We start from the raw sequence: 17,220 nt of genomic DNA on the forward strand, positions 1-17,220 counted from the left end.
TATAGTTAATAATGATTGAAACTGACGATAGATTTGTCGAGTGCGTCTTTATTGTATAGCTGAAATAGTTCTGAATACTCAACGGTCACAGCTTTCTCATGGTAGTAATGATCCTTGTTGACATTCACCATGAGGGACTCTCGATTGGACATCTTGGTAATGTCCATGTACCATTGATGCAATTCATACATTCTCGTTGGGAGCTTATTGACCTCCTCTGGCTCGACCAAAGGTTGGCCCCGGGCATATTTCTGTTTTATTTCCTCCTCTCTAGTCGGAGACATGGGCTTGATATCGAGGAGTTGTCCAACAGTGATCCCGATCGATTCAGCCTGCGCAATATGCTCCTCGGTTATTACCACATCGCCCACCCCGGGAACGTTAACGGTTTGCCCAAAATAATATTGGGCGCGCCTACTCTCATGTGTTGTTGGCACAACAAGCGGGGGGATTGATTGCGCCGCCTGTTCTCCCAGCTGGGGAACGGTTTTACCGCTCCTTTTGCCAGCTGATTTGCTCGAGTTCGAGGTTGCCTCTTTCTGTAGACGTGCTCGATTTAACTTCTTGATGTGGCGCTCATAGTCTGTGTCAACAGGCTTGGGAGCTGTTGCTCTAGCCATACGAATGAAGTGGTCAATCTTTTCCACAGGCACTTTCTCCCTTGGCGGCGGTGGCGATTTCGGTGCAAAATGGGCTTCCACCTCGGCCTTCGATATGGCTACGTTTTCCTCCTCGGACTTGTTGTAAGGCCTCTGCGGAAGAGGCGCGAGGCTTGGACCATATTGAAATCGCTTGCCTCCGCCTATACCTCCAGTACTACCTCGAATTGTACCGCTACGCACCATAGCTGAGGCGGCTCTCTTCCGTGATTGCTGAGGCGGCGAAGACGGCTGACGTGGCTGAGTTGGAGGAGGAGGAGTGGCCTGAAGCTGTGCCGAACTTGGAGGAGGAGTGGCCTGAAGCTGTGCCGGACTTGGAGGAGGAGTGGCCTGACGCTTTGCCGGACTTGGAGGAGAAGGAGTGGCCTAAAGCTGTGCCGGACTTGGAGGAGGAGTGGCCTGACGCGTTGGTGGACTTCGAGGAGCGGGAGTCTGCTGACTCGGTGGCGGACTGCGACGAGGAGTCGGATGACGCGGTGTCCGTGGCCTTCGAAAGATGATGCAATCCTTTCTCCATAGGATGATACGATGGTTGGCCTCTCCTAGTGTGTGCTCATCTTCACCTCCAGGAATGTCAAGCTCTAGCCCCGAATATTGGTCCACCACCTCATCAACCAAGACACGAGCATAGCCCGCTGGAATCGGGTTGCAATGGAAGGTTGCCTCGGGGGGATTTGTAAAAGCAAAGGCGTCCGCCACCTTCATGGATATGTTCTTCATTTTGAAGTGTAGCTCGCAGTTAGTGTTCTCCATGATGTCATCCACTGGGTAGCTATCCAGCAATGTGTCGCCCGGGGCGGAACCCACGCTGCTTCTCGGCATGGATGGGACTGTGCTATCCAATGGTGGATCATCCACTAGCTGCTGAGACCCCCTTTGCTGGCTAAGTGAGTCAATCTGCTCCTGCTGCCGCTGGAATTTGACTGCCAAGTCCGCGTGCGCTGATTCTAGGCCTTGAAGGCGTTCATAGTCTAGCATCCTCTGCTCCTCCTCCATCTTCCTCTTCTTCTCCTCCGCAATCTTCTTTCTCGCACAGGTTCTGTAGTCGGCGTTCCAGTCCAAAAACCCCTCATACCACAGAATAGCGCCCGTGCCTCGTGTTCTTCCCGGGTGTTCAGGATTTTCCAGGGCACGCGTAAGCTCATCGTTCTCTCTGTTGGGCTCGAACAACCCCGATCGAGCCTCTTCTATTGCAACAAGTAGCTTATCTTCGGCTCCGTCCAGACATGCCTTCTTCGAAACTTTGCCTGTCTTCGGGTCCAACTCCCCCCCATGCGCATAGAACCAAGTCCTGCACCTGGGGGGCCAGCTCAATGTTTCTGGAGTGACACCTGCATCCAGCATCTCTTTCTCAGACTTATCCCACTTAGGCATTCCCACCGCATAGCCACCTGGCCCTAGCTTATGGAACTTATCCTTTTTTGCGGCATTGGCCTTGTTTATTCTCGACCGTTCCTTAGATAATTCCGAATCCTTGAATTTCATGAAATCGTCCCAATGAGCACTTTGGTTCTCTAGTGTTCCCTCGAATACTGGAGTCTTCCTTCCTCCATTGACATACTTGGCCCATTCACGAATCTTGTGGTTCTTGAATGCAACCGCCATCTTCCTAAGAGCAGCGTCCTTGACTTTCTCCACATCTGCATCTGTGAAATGATCTAGTAGGGTGAAATGTTCCATGAGCATTTCCCAAAGCAGAAGTTTTTGTCTGTCGTCGACAAAAGTAACTCCTGGACGTGGCTTTGCTGGCTCTCTCCATTCTTGAAGGGAAATCGGGAGTTGGTCCTTCACAAGAACTCCGCACTGACGAATGAACTTGTCCGCAATCTTCTTAGGCGCTAATGGTTCGCCATTAGGTCTGATTGCCTCGATATTGTACTTTACGCCCTCCTTCAACTTTTTGTTCGGGCCTCGTTTCGTCCTGTTGCCTGAAGATTTGCTCGATCCGGATGGCTAAAAGAAGAAAGATCGATTCGTTAATATATCTTCAAGTCATTTAAAACATGTGATGATCACCAAATGCCTGCTTATATAAATATATATATACCTCGCCGGTCTTTGTTGTTTCAAGATCAACATTTTCTTCGTCATGTTCATAGTTCATGACTTCATCAATTCGGTCGTCGCGATCGAATATCATATCACCCTCCCCGGTGTTGTTTAGATATTCGGAGCCGTCATAATCTTCTTCATTCTGATCATCATCTGGCCCGCGAGGATTGCGTATGATATTGAACAGGGCCTCTTCTCCCTCTCTGCCGGTATTGTCCGCCATAGGTTTTGTTTAACTAATCCAAAAGAAATATATTCAAATTACAATGCATGGATGCAATCAATTAATAAGGAAAAACTGAATCAATCATAGTACATAATAAGCATCATCGAATATAATCTCGAATATGTAGTCTCGAATAATAGATATAATCTCGAATACATCGTCTCGAATAATAGATATAATCTCAAATACATCGTCTCGAATAATAGATATAATCTCGAATACATCGTCTCGAATAATAGATATAATCTCGAATACATCGTCTCGCATAATATATAATCTCGAGTACATCGTCTCGAATATTATATATCGAATACATCACTGGCTAGGTAGCTAATAAAGATCGAATACTACAGAAAAATCTAGGATACTTGCGGTTCCTGCGGCGCGGACGGTGGACACCCAAAGAGAAGGAACCCTCACAGGATCATAGCTGAAGTGAGATCCCTGAAAAAACCGCCAAGTATTGGAGAACCTGCCACCCTCTAACGCAACCATGTAGCGATGGACGTGCTCGTCCTCCTTCCTGACACGACGACGTACCACCTCCGGCGGGGCCGGCTCCCTCCGCACCGAAACTGGCCCACGCCAACGCCACCAAACTAGATCAGGGTCGACGACGGGACCCGGGGCCGGGTTCCTCATCAAGCGGCGCGCCCCTCCAGGCAGCACCTCCCAGTGCCAGCCCGGCGGAGCCCAGTCCCCGATATGGGTCAGCCGGACGTCGTCGCAGACGGGTCGACGGCGAGGATGCGGGCCGGGCATCATCGAGAACAAATACTAGCTATATGCCCGCAAAAAGTAACATTTTTTAATGATTGGATTTTGATAACTAAAATTTCTAACATTTCTATATAACTAACATTCCTATAACATTTCTAACAATGCTATATAACTAACATTTCTATAACATTTCTAATATTTCTATAACTAAAAAACAGAAGAAAAAAATATAACATTTCTATATATATATATAACTAACATTTGTATAACATTTCTAATATTTCTATAACTAAAAAAAGAAAAATTTCTAACTTTTTTATAACTATTTCTATAACTAAAAAACAGAAAAATTTCTAACAACTCTCACATTTCTATAACATTTCTAACAATGCTATATAACTAACTATTTCTATAACTAAAAAAAGAAAAATTTCTAATATTTTTATAACTATTTCTATAACTAAAAAACTAAAAAAATGTATGTGTGTGTGTGCTCACCGGCGAGGCGAGAGGCGACGGGGGGCGGCGACGGGGACGGCGACGGGCGTGGCGACGACGGGGATGACGACGACGGGGACAGGGACGGGGCGGCGACGACGGGGACGGGGCGGCGATGACGGGGACGGGGACGACGCGGGACGGGCCGGGACGGGGCGGCGGTGACGACGGGGACGGGGACGACGGGGACGGGGCGGCGACGAGGGATATGGAGACGGGGGCGGCGGGCGACGGGGCAGAGGAGAAGAAGCAGATGAGAAACTGAAATTTTTGAAGTGTTTAGTTATATAGGATGGACCTTTAGTACCGGTTGGAGCCACCAACCGGTACTAAAGGCCTATTTTGGCCAGGCCAAGCGGCGGGAAGCGCACCCCCTTTAGTACCGGGTGGTGGCTCCAACCGGTACTAAAGGCCCCCCCCCTTTAGTACCAGTTGGTGCCACCACCCGGTACTAAAGGGGGTGCGCTGGCGCAGGTGCGGTGCGGCAAGTTTAGTCCCACCTCGCTAGCCGAGGGGCGTCCGCACTGGTTTATAACCCCCCGTGCGGTAGCTCTCTCGAGCTCCTCTCCAAAGCAGGCCTATTGGGCCTACATGTTCTGTGCTGCCCTGTGGGCCTACTGGGCCTTTGCGGGCCTGCATCCTGGCCCAACAACATGTTGGGTTTCTAGTCGTATGTAGGCCGCTCTGGCCCAGTAGGCGGGTTTTTTTATTTTTTTGCTTTATTTATTTTTGAGTTGTTTTTTTTTTGTGTATTTAGAGTTTCTTTGTGAATATTTTTGCTTTAGGTATAAAAAATTACAAACTTTCTGTTAGTGCCCGTAGTTTTCAAATTTGAATAGTTTAAATTTTGAATTATTTGAAATTAGTGTGAATTACTAGTTTGTGAATAACTTAACTTTAAAAATCAGTGAAGGCATGAAAGAATTTGTTTGCACATAAAATTTCTTCGCGTTTAAAATGCCAAAACACATAACTACCCTAACTATTACAGAGATTCCCTCCTGGGTGTGAAACACAGAAGAAAGTGATGATAGTGAAGCCGATCACATCCCAGATCTTTGGGTGTGAAACTTTTTCTTCGCGTGTGTCCCTTTACGCCGTAACCATGGAAAATCTTCATCATTTAACGGGATGCTCGGGTCAATATTCACTGTGAATGGAGCAATTTCATCAAACTTTTCATAATCTTCTGACATGTATGTCTTGTCATCCACTCCCACGATGTTTCTCTTTCCAGAAAGAACTATGTGCCGCTTTGCCTCATCGTACGATGCATTCTCTTCTTTATCTTTTCTTTTTCTCGGCTTGGTAGACATGTCCTTCACATAGAAACCTGTGCCACATCATTGGCTAGGACGAATGGTTCGTCTGCATACGCAAGATTGTTGAGATCCACTGTTGTCATTCCGTACTGCTGGTCTTCCGTTACCCCGCCTCGTGTCATATTGACCCATTTGCACCGAAACAAAGGGACCTTCAAACCACGTCGATAGTCAAGTTCCCATATGTCCTGTATATAACCATAATATGTTTCCTTTCCCGTCTTGGTTTCTGCATCAAAGCGGACACCACTATTTTGGTTGGTGCTCTTCTTATCTTGGGCGATCGTGTAAAATGTATTACCATTTATCTCGTACCCTTTGAAAGTCATTATATTCGAAGATGGTACTGGGACAACAAGTACATGTCATCTTGAATAGAGGCATCATGCATGGTACGTATCTGCAACCAGCTGGCGAAACTCCTGGTTTGTTCACGTGTAATCCAGTCATCAGACCGCTCCAGGTGTTTGGAGCGTAGCAAATTCTTGTGTTCATCCATATACGGAGCCACCAAGGCGGAATTCTATAGAAATGTGTAGTGTGCTTCAGTGAGAGAATGTCCGTCCATACATATTATTTGTTCCCCTCCTAGCGTGCCTTTTCCATCCAGTCTGCCCTTATGCCACGATTCAGGAACACCAATCGGCTTAAGGTCAGGAATAAAGTCAATACAAAACTCAATGACCTCCTCATTTTCATGGCCCTTGGAGATGCTTCCTTCTGGCCTAGCACGGTTATGAACATATTTCTTTAAGACTCCCATGAACCTCTCAAAGGGGAACATATTGTGTAGAAATATAGGACCCAAAACGTTATTATCTTCGCATAGGTGAATTAGGACGTGCGTCATGATGTTGAAGAAGGATGGTGGGAACTGTTGGGGAACGTAGCAGAAATTCAAAATTTTCCTACGTGTCACCAAGATCTATCTATGGAGAGACTAGCAACGAGGGGAAGGAGAGTGCATCTACATACCCTTGTAGATCGCTAAGCGGAAGCGTTCAAGTGAATGGGGTTGATGGAGTCGTACTCGTCGTGATCCAAATCACCGATGACCAAGTGCCGAATGGACGGCACCTCCGCGTTCAACACACGTACAGCTCGGTGACGTCTCCCATGCCTTGATCTAGCAAGGAGAGAGGGAGAGGTTGAGGAAGACTCCATCCAGCAACAGCACAACGGCGTGGTGGTGGTGGAGGAGCGTGGCAATCCTGCAGGGCTTCGCCAAGCACCGCAGAAGAGGAGAAGAACTTGGGAGAGAGGGAGGGGCTGCACCAAAGGCAAAAGGTGTGTTTGAGAGGCCCTCCTACCCCACTATATATAGGGATCCCAAGGGGGGGGTGCGCCAGCCCCTAGGAGATCGAATCTCCAAGGGGGCGGCGGCCAGGGGAGGAGTCCTTCCCCCCCAAGGCACCTAGGAGGTGCCTTCCCCTGCTGGGACTCTTCCTTTAGGGTTTCCCCAGGCGCATGGGCCTCTTGGGGCTGGTGCCCTTGGCCCATGTAGGGCAAGGTGCACCCCCTACAGCCCATGTGGCCCCCGGGGTAGGTGGCCCCACCCGGTGGGCCCCCGGGACCCTTCCGGTGGTCCCGGTACAATACCGATGACCCCGAAACTTGTCCCGATGGCCGAAACAGGACTTCCTATATATAAATCTTTACCTCCGGACCATTCCGGAACTGCTCGTGACGTCCGGGATCTCATCCGGGACTCCGAACAACATTCGGTAACCACATACAAGCTTCCTTTATAACCCTAGCGTCATCGAACCTTAAGTGTGTAGACCCTACGGGTTCGGGAGACATGCAGACATGACCGAGACGTTCTCCGGTCAATAACCAACAGCGGGATCTGGATACCCATGTTGGCTCCCACATGTTCCACGATGATCTCATCGGATGAACCACGATGTCAAGGACTTAATCAATCCCGTATACAATTCCCTTTGTCTATCGGTATGTTACTTGCCCGAGATTCGATCGTCGGAATCCAATACCTAGTTCAATCTCGTTACCGGCAAGTCTCTTTACTCGTTCCGTAACACATCATCCCGTGATCAACTCTTTGGTCACATTGCGCATATGATGATGTCCTACCGAGTGGGCCCAGAGATACCTCTCCGTTTACACGGAGTGACAAATCCCAGTCTCGATTCGTGCCAACCCAACAGACACTTTCGGAGATACCTGTAATGCACCTTTATAGTCACCCAGTTACGTTGTGACGTTTGATACACCCAAAGCATTCCTACGGTATCCGGGAGTTGCACAATCTCATGGTCTAAGGAAATGATACTTGACATTAGAAAAGCTTTAGCATACGAACTACACGACCTTTGTGCTAGGCTCAAGATTGGGTCTTCTCCATCACATCATTCTCCTAATGATGTGATCCCGTTATCAACGACATCCAATGTCCATGGTCAGGAAACCGTAACCATCTATTGATCAACGAGCTAGTCAACTATAGGCTTACTAGGGACATGGTGTTGTCTATGTATATACACATGTATCTGAGTTTCCTATCAATACAATTATAGCATGGATAATAAACGATTATCATGAACAAGGAAATATAATAATAATCAATTTATTATTGCCTCTAGGGCATATTTCCAACAGTCTCCCACTTGCACTAGAGTCAATAATCTAGTTCACATCGCCATGTGATTAACATTCACAGGTCACATCACCATGTGACTAACACCCAAGAGTTTACTAGAGTCAGTAGTCTAGCTCACATCACTATGTGATTAACACTCAATGAGTTCTAGGTTTGATCATGTTGCTTGTGAGAGAGGTTTTAGTCAACGGGTCTGAACCTTTCAGATCCGTGTGTGCTTTACAAATCTCTATGTCATCTCCTAGATGCAGCTACCATGCTCTATTTGGAGCTATTCCAAATAACTGTTCTACTATACGAATCCAGTTTACTACCCGAATAATCTGGATTAGTGCCAAAGTTTGCATCGGCGTAACCCTTTATGACGAACTCTTTTACCACCTCCATAATCGAGAAAATTTCCTTAGTCCACTAGTTACTAAGGATAAGTTTGACCGCTGTCCTGTGATTCATTCCTGGATCACTCTTGTACCCCTTGACTGACTCATGGCAAGGCACACTTCAGGTGCGGTACACAGCATAGCATACTGTAGAGCCTATGTCTTAAGCATAGGGGACGACCTTCGTCCTTTCTCTCTATTCTGCCGTGGTCGAGCTTTAAGTCTTAACTTCATACCTTATAACTCAGCCAAGAACTCCTTCTTTGACTGATCCATCTTGAACACCTTCAAGATCATGTCAAGGTATGTGCTCATTTGAAAGTACTTTTAAGCGTTTTGATCTATCCTTATAGATCTTGATGCTCAATGTTCAAGTAGCTTAATCCAGGCTTTCCATTGAAAAACACTTTCCAAATAACCCTACATGCTTTCTAGAAATTCTACATCATTTCCGATCAACAACATGTTAACAACACATACTCATCAGAAATTCTATAGTGCTCCCACTCACTTCTTTTGGAAATACAAGTTTCTCATAAACTTTGTATACACCAAAATCTTTGATCATCTCATCAAAGCATACATTCCAACTCCGAGATGCTTACTCCAGTCCTCAGAAGGATTGCTGGGGCTTTGCATACTTATTAGCATCTTTTAGGATTGACAAAACCATCCGGTTGTATCACATACAACCTTTCCTCAAGAAAAACGTCGAGGAAACAACGTTTTGACATCCTATATGCAAGATTTCATAAATAATGCAGTGACTGCTAATATAATTCCAACAGACTCTTAGCATCACTACGAGTGAGAAAGTCTCATCGTAGTCAACTCCTTGAACTTGTCGGAAAACATCTTAACGACAAGTCGAGCTTTCTTAATGGTGACATTTACCATCATTGTCCGTCTTCCTTTTAAAATCCATATGTACCTAACAGCCTTACGACCATCAAGTAGTTTCTCCAAAGTCTACACTTTGTTTTCATACATGGATCCTCTCTCGGATTTTATGGCCTCGAGCCATTTATCGGAATCCGGGCCCACCATCGCTTCTCCATAGCTCGTAGGTTCATTGTTGTCTAGCAACATGACTTCCAAGACAGGATTACGTACCACTCTGAAGTAGTACGCATCCTTGTCATCCCACGAGGTTTGGTAGTGACTTGATCTGAAGTTTCATGATCACTATCATAAGCTTCCACTTCAATTGGTGTAGGTGCCACAGGAACAACTTCCTGTGCCCTGCCACACACTAGTTGAAGAGACGGTTCAATAACCTCATCAAGTCTCCACCATCCTCCCACTCAATTCTTTCGAGAGAAACTTTTCCTCGAGAAAGGACCCGATTCTAGAAACAATTCCTTATTGCTTTCGGATCTGAGACAGGAGGTATACCGAACTGTTTTGGGTGTCCTATGAAGATGCATTTATCCGTTTTGGGTTCGAGCTTATCAGCCTGAAACTTTTTCACATAAGCGTCGCAGCCCCAAACTTTTAAGAAATGACAGCTTAGGTTTCTCTAAACCATAGTTCATACGGTGTCATCTCATCGGAATTACGTGGTGCCCTATTTAAAGTGAATGTGGTTGTCTTTAATGCCTAACCCATAAACTATCGTGGTAATTCGATAAGAGACATCATGGTATGCATCATATCCAATAGGGTGCAGTTATGATGTTCGAACACACCATCACACTATGGTGTTCCAGGCTGTATTAGTTGTGAAACAATTTCCACAATGTCTTAATTTTGTGCCAAACTCGTAATTCAGATATTCATCTCTATGATCATATCATAGATCTTTTATCCTCTTGTCACGACGATCTTTCAACTTCACCCTGAAATTACTTGAACCTTTCAATAATTCAGACTCGTGATTCATCAAGTAAATATACTCAACATCTACTCAAGTCATCTGTGAAGTAAGAACATAACGATATCCACTACATGCCTCAGCACTCATTGGACTGCACACATCAAAATGTATTACTTCCAACAAGTTGCTTTCTAGTTCCATTTTACTGAAAACGAGGCTTTCAGTCATCTTGCCCATGTGGTATGATTTGCATGTCTCAAGTGATTCAAAATCAAGTGAGTCCAAACGATCCATCTGTATAGAGTTTCTTCATGCATATCTACCAACAAACATGGTTCGCATGTCTCAATCCTTTCAAAAATGAGTGAGTCTAAAGATCCATCAACATGGAGCTTCTTCATGCGTTTTATACCGATATGACTTACGTGGCAGTGCCACAAGTAGGTGGTACTATCATTACTATCTTTTGACATGAACATGTGTATCACTACGATCGAGATTCAATAAACCATTCATTTTAGGTGCAAGACCATTGAAGGTATTATTCAAATAAACAGAGTAACCGTTATTCTCCTTAAATGAATAACCGTATTGCAATAGACATAATCCAATCATGTCTATGCTCAACGCAAACACCAATCTCAATGGTAGAGGGAGCGTGCGATGCTTGATCATATCAACATTGGAAATACTTCCAACACATATCGTCAGCTCACCTTTAGCTAGTCTCCGTTTATTCCGTAGCTTTTATTTTGAGTTACTAACCCTTAGCAACCGAACCGGTATCTAATACCCTGGTGCTACTAGGAGTACTAGTAAAGTACACATCAACACAATGTATATCCAATATACTTCTATCGACCTTGCCAGCCTTCTCATCTACCAAGTATCTAGGGTAATTCTGCTCCAGTGGCTGTTCCCCTTATTACAGAAGCACTCAGTCTCGGGTTTGGGTTCAACCTTGGGTTTCTTCACTAGAGCAGCAGCTGAATTGCCGTTTCATGAAGTATCCCTTTGTTCCCTTGCCCTTCTTGAAACTAGTGGTTTCACCAACCATCAACAATTGATGCTCCTTCTTGATTTCTACTTTCGCGGTGTCAAACATCGCGAATATCTCAAGGATCATCATATATATCCCTGATATATTATAGTTCAACACGAAGCTCTAGCAGCTTGGTGGTAATGACTTCGGAGAAACATCACTATCTCATCTGGAAGATCAACTCCCACTCGATTCAAATGATTGTTGTACTCAGACAATCTGAGCACAAGCTCAACAATTAAGCTTTTCTCCCTTAGTTTGCAGGCTAAGAAAATCGTCGGAGGTCTTATACCTCTTGACGTGGGCACGAGCCTGAAATCCCAATTTCAGCCCTCGAAACATCTCATATGTTTCGCGACGTTTCAAAAACCGTCTTCGGTGCCTCAACTCTAAACCGTTTAACTGAACTATCACGTAGTTATCAAAACGTGTATGTCAGATGTTCGCAACATCCACAGACAACGTTCGAGGTTCAGCACACTGAGCGGTGCATTAAGGACATAAGACTTCTATGAAGCAATGAGGACAATCCTCGATTTACGGACCTAGTCCGCATAATTGCTACTATCAACTTTCAACTAAATTTTCTCTAGGAACATATCTAAACAGTAGAACTGAAGCGCGAGCTACAACATAATTTGCAAAGATCTTTTGACTATGTTCAGGATAATTAAGTTCATCTTATGAACTCCCACTCAGATAGACATCCCTCTAGTCATCTAAGTGATTACATGATCCGAGTCAACTAGGGTGTGTCCGATCATCACGTGAGACGGACTAGCCAAAATCGGTGAACATCTTCATGTTGATCGTATCTACCACACGACTCATGCTTGACCTTTCGGTCTTCTGTGTTCCGAGGCCATGTCTGTACATGCTAGACTCGTCAAGTCAACCTAAGTGTTTGCATGTGTTCTGAGGCCATGTCTGTACATGCTAGGCTCGTCAACACCCGTTGTATTCGAACGTAAGAATCTATACACCCGATCATCACGTGGTGCTTCGAAACTACGAACTGTCGCAATGGTGCACAGTTAGGGGGAACACTTTCTTGAAATTTTAATGAGAGATCATCTTATTTACTACCGTCGTTCTAAGCAAATAAGATGTATAAACATGATAAACATCACATGCAATCAAATAATAGTGACATGATATGGCCAATATCATATAGCTCCTTTGATCTCCATCTTGGGGCTCCATGATCATCATCGTCACCGGCATGAAACCATGATCTCCATCATCATGATCTCCCTCATCGTGTCTCCATGAATTTGTCATGTCATCTATTACTTCTACTACTACAGCTAACGGTTAGCAATAAAGTAAAGTAATTACATGACGTTTAAGTTGACACGCAGGTCATAAATAAATTAAGACAACTCCTATGGCTCCTGCCGGTTGTGATACTCATCGACATGCAAGTCGTGATTCCTATTACAAGAACATGATCAATCTCATACATCACATATATCATTCATCACATCCTTTTGGCCATATCACATCACATAGCATACCCTGCAAAAACAAGTTAGACGTCCTCTAATTGTTGTTTGCATGTTTTACGTGGCTGCTATGGGTTTCTAGCAAGAACGTTTCTTACGTACGCAAAAACCACAACGTGATATGCCAATTGCTATTTACCCTTCATAAGGACCCTTTTCATTGAATCCGATCCGACTAAAGTGGGAGAGACAGACACCCGCCAGCCACCTAATGCAACTAGTGCATGTCAGTCGGTGGAACCGGTCTCACGTAAGCATACGTGTAAGGTTGGTCCGGGCCGCTTCATCCCACGATGCCGCCGAATCAAGATAAGACTAGTAACGGCAAGCATATTGAACAAAATCAACGCCCACAACTACTTTGTGTTCTACTCGTGCATAGAAACTACGCATAGACCCAGCTCATGATGCCACTATTGGGGAACGCAGCAGAAATTCAAAATTTTCCTACGTGTCACCAAGATCTATCTATGGAGAGACTAGAAACGAGGGGAAGGAGAGTGCATCTACATACCCTTGTAGATCGCTAAGCGGAAGCGTTCAAGTGAACGGGGTTGATGGAGTCGTACTCGTCGTGATCCAAATCACCGATGACCAAGTGCCGAACGGACGGCACCTCCGCGTTCAACACACGTACAGCCCGGTGACGTCTCCCATGCCTTGATCCAGCAAGGAGAGAGGGAGAGGTTGAGGAAGACTCCATCCAGCAGCAGCACAACGGCGTGGTGGTGGTGGAGGAGCGTGGCAATCCTGCAGGGCTTCGCCAAGCACCGTAGAAGAGAAGAAGAACTTGGGAGAGAGGGAGGGGCTGCACCAAAGGCAAAAGGTGTGTTTGAGAGGCCCTCCTACCCCACTATATATAGGGATCCCAAGGGGGGGTGCGCCAGCCCCTAGGAGATCCAATCTCCAAGGGGGCGGCGGCCAGGGGAGGAGTCCTTCCCCCCCAAGGCACCTAGGAGGTGCCTTCCCCTGCTGGGACTCTTCCTTTAGGGTTTCCCCAGGCGCATGGGCCTCTTGGGGCTGGTGCCCTTGGCCCATGTAGGCCAAGGCGCACCCCCTACAGCCCATGTGGCCCCCGGGATAGGTGGCCCCACCCGGTGGGCCCCCGGGACCATTCCGGTGGTCCCGGTACAATACCGATGACCCCGAAACTTGTCCCGATGGCCGAAACAGGACTTCCTATATATAAATCTTTACCTCCGGACCATTCCGGAACTCCTCGTGACGTCCGGGATCTCATCCGGGACTCCGAACAACATTCGGTAACCACATACAAGCTTCCTTTATAACCCTAGCGTCATCGAACCTTAAGTGTGTAGACCCTACGGGTTCGGGAGACATGCAGACATGACCGAGACGTTCTCCGGTCAATAACCAACAGCGGGATCTGGATACCCATGTTGGCTCCCACATGTTCCACGATGATCTCATCGGATGAACCACAATGTCAAGGACTTAATCAATCCCGTATACAATTCCCTTTGTCTATCGGTATGTTACTTGCCCGAGATTCGATCGTCGGAATCCAATACCTAGTTCAATCTCGTTACCGGCAAGTCTCTTTACTCGTTCCGTAACACATCATCCTGTGACCAACTCTTTGGTCACATTGCGCATATGATGATGTCCTACCGAGTGGGCCCAGAGATACCTCTCCGTTTACACGGAGTGACAAATCCCAGTCTCGATTCGTGCCAACCCAACAGACACTTTCGGAGATACCTATAATGCACTTTTATAGTCACCCAGTTACGTTGTGACGTTTGATACACCCAAAGCATTCCTACGGTATCCGGGAGTTGCACAATCTCATGGTCTAAGGAAATGATACTTGACATTAGAAAAGCTTTAGCATACGAACTACACGACCTTTGTGCTAGGCTCAGGATTGGGTCTTGTCCATCACATCATTCTCCTAATGATGTGATCCCGTTATCAACGACATCCAATGTCCATGTTCAGGAAACCGTAACCATCTATTGATCAACGAGCTAGTCAACTAGAGGCTTACTAGGGACATGGTGTTGTCTATGTATCCACACATGTATCTGAGTTTCCTATCAATACAATTATAGCATGGATAATAAACGATTATCATGAACAAGGAAATATAATAATAATCAATTTATTATTGCCTCTAGGGCATATTTCCAACAGTCTCCCACTTGCACTAGAGTCAATAATCTAGTTCACATCGCCATGTGATTAACATTCACAGGTCACATCACCATGTGACTAACACCCAAGAGTTTACTAGAGTCAGTAGTCTAGCTCACATCACTATGTGATTAACACTCAATGAGTTCTAGGTTTGATCATGTTGCTTGTGAGAGAGGTTTTAGTCAACGGGTCTGAACCTTTCAGATCCGTGTGTGCTTTACAAATCTCTATGTCATCTCCTAGATGCAGCTACCATGCTCTATTTGGAGCTATTCCAAATAACTGTTCTACTATACGAATCCAGTTTACTACCCGAATAATCTGGATTAGTGCCAAAGTTTGCATCGGCGTAACCCTTTACGACGAACTCTTTTACCACCTCCATAATCGAGAAAATTTCCTTAGTCCACTAGTTACTAAGGATAAGTTTGACCGCTGTCCTGTGATTCATTCCTAGATCACTCTTGTACCCCTTGACTGACTCATGGCAAGGCACACTTCAGGTGCGGTACACAGCATAGCATACTGTAGAGCCTATGTCTTAAGCATAGGGGACGACCTTCGTCCTTTCTCTCTATTCTGCCGTGGTCGAGCTTTAAGTCTTAACTTCATACCTTATAACTCAGCCAAGAACTCCTTCTTTGACTGATCCATCTTGAACACCTTCAAGATCATGTCAAGGTATGTGCTCATTTGAAAGTACTTTTAAGCGTTTTGATCTATCCTTATAGATCTTGATGCTCAATGTTCAAGTAGCTTAATCCAGGCTTTCCATTGAAAAACACTTTCCAAATAACCCTACATGCTTTCTAGAAATTCTACATCATTTCCGATCAACAACATGTTAACAACACATACTCATCGGAAATTCTATAGTGCTCCCACTCACTTCTTTTGGAAATACAAGTTTCTCATAAACTTTGTATACACCAAAATCTTTGATCATCTCATCAAAGCATACATTCCAACTCCGAGATGCTTACTCTAGTCCTCAAAAGGATTGCTGGGGCTTTGCATACTTATTAGCATCTTTTAGGATTGACAAAACCATCCGGTTGTATCACATACAACCTTTCCTCAAGAAAAACGTCGAGGAAACAACGTTTTGACATCCTATCTGCAAGATTTCATAAATAATGCAGTGACTGCTAATATAATTCCAACAGACTCTTAGCATCGCTACGAGTGAGAAAGTCTCATCGTAGTCAACTCCTTGAACTTGTCGGAAAACATCTTAATGACAAGTCGAGCTTTCTTAATGGTGACATTTACCATCATTGTCCGTCTTCCTTTTAAAATCCATATGTACCTAACAGCCTTACGACCATCAAGTAGTTTCTCCAAAGTCTACACTTTGTTTTCGTACATGGATCCTCTCTCGGATTTTATGGCCTCGAGCCATTTATCGGAATCCGGGCCCACCATCGCTTCTCCATAGCTCGTAGGTTCATTGTTGTCTAGCAACATGACTTCCAAGACAGGATTACGTACCACTCTGAAGTAGTACGCATCCTTGTCATCCCACGAGGTTTGGTAGTGACTTGATCTGAAGTTTCATGATCACTATCATAAGCTTCCACTTCAATTGGTGTAGGTGCCACAGGAACAACTTCCTGTGCCCTGCCACACACTAGTTGAAGAGACGGTTCAATAACCTCATCAAGTCTCCACCATCCTCCCACTCAATTCTTTCGAGAGAAACTTTTCCTCGAGAAAGGACCCGATTCTAGAAACAATTCCTTATTGCTTTTGGATCTGAGACAGGAGGTATACCCAACTGTTTTGGGTGTCCTATGAAGATGCATTTATCCGTTTTGGGTTCGAGCTTATCAGCCTGAAACTTTTTCACATAAGCGTCGCAGCCCCAAACTTTTAAGAAATGACAGCTTAGGTTTCTCTAAACCATAGTTCATACGGTGTCATCTCATCGGAATTACGTGGTGCCCTATTTAAAGTGAATGTGGTTGTCTTTAATGCCTAACCCATAAACTATCGTGGTAATTCGATAAGAGACATCATGGTATGCATCATATCCAATAGGGTGCAGTTATGATGTTCGAACACACCATCACACTATGGTGTTCCAGGCTGTATTAGTTGTGAAACAATTTCCACAATGTCTTAATTCTGTGCCAAACTCATAATTCAGATATTCATCTCTATGATCATATCATAGATCTTTTATCCTCTTGTCACGACGATCTTTCAACTTCACCCTGA

This window comes from Triticum urartu, chromosome 3A (genome assembly GCF_056163025.1).
Source record: "Triticum urartu cultivar PI428250 chromosome 3A, HENAU_Tu73, whole genome shotgun sequence".
NCBI classification, from domain to species: Eukaryota; Viridiplantae; Streptophyta; class Magnoliopsida; order Poales; family Poaceae; genus Triticum; species Triticum urartu.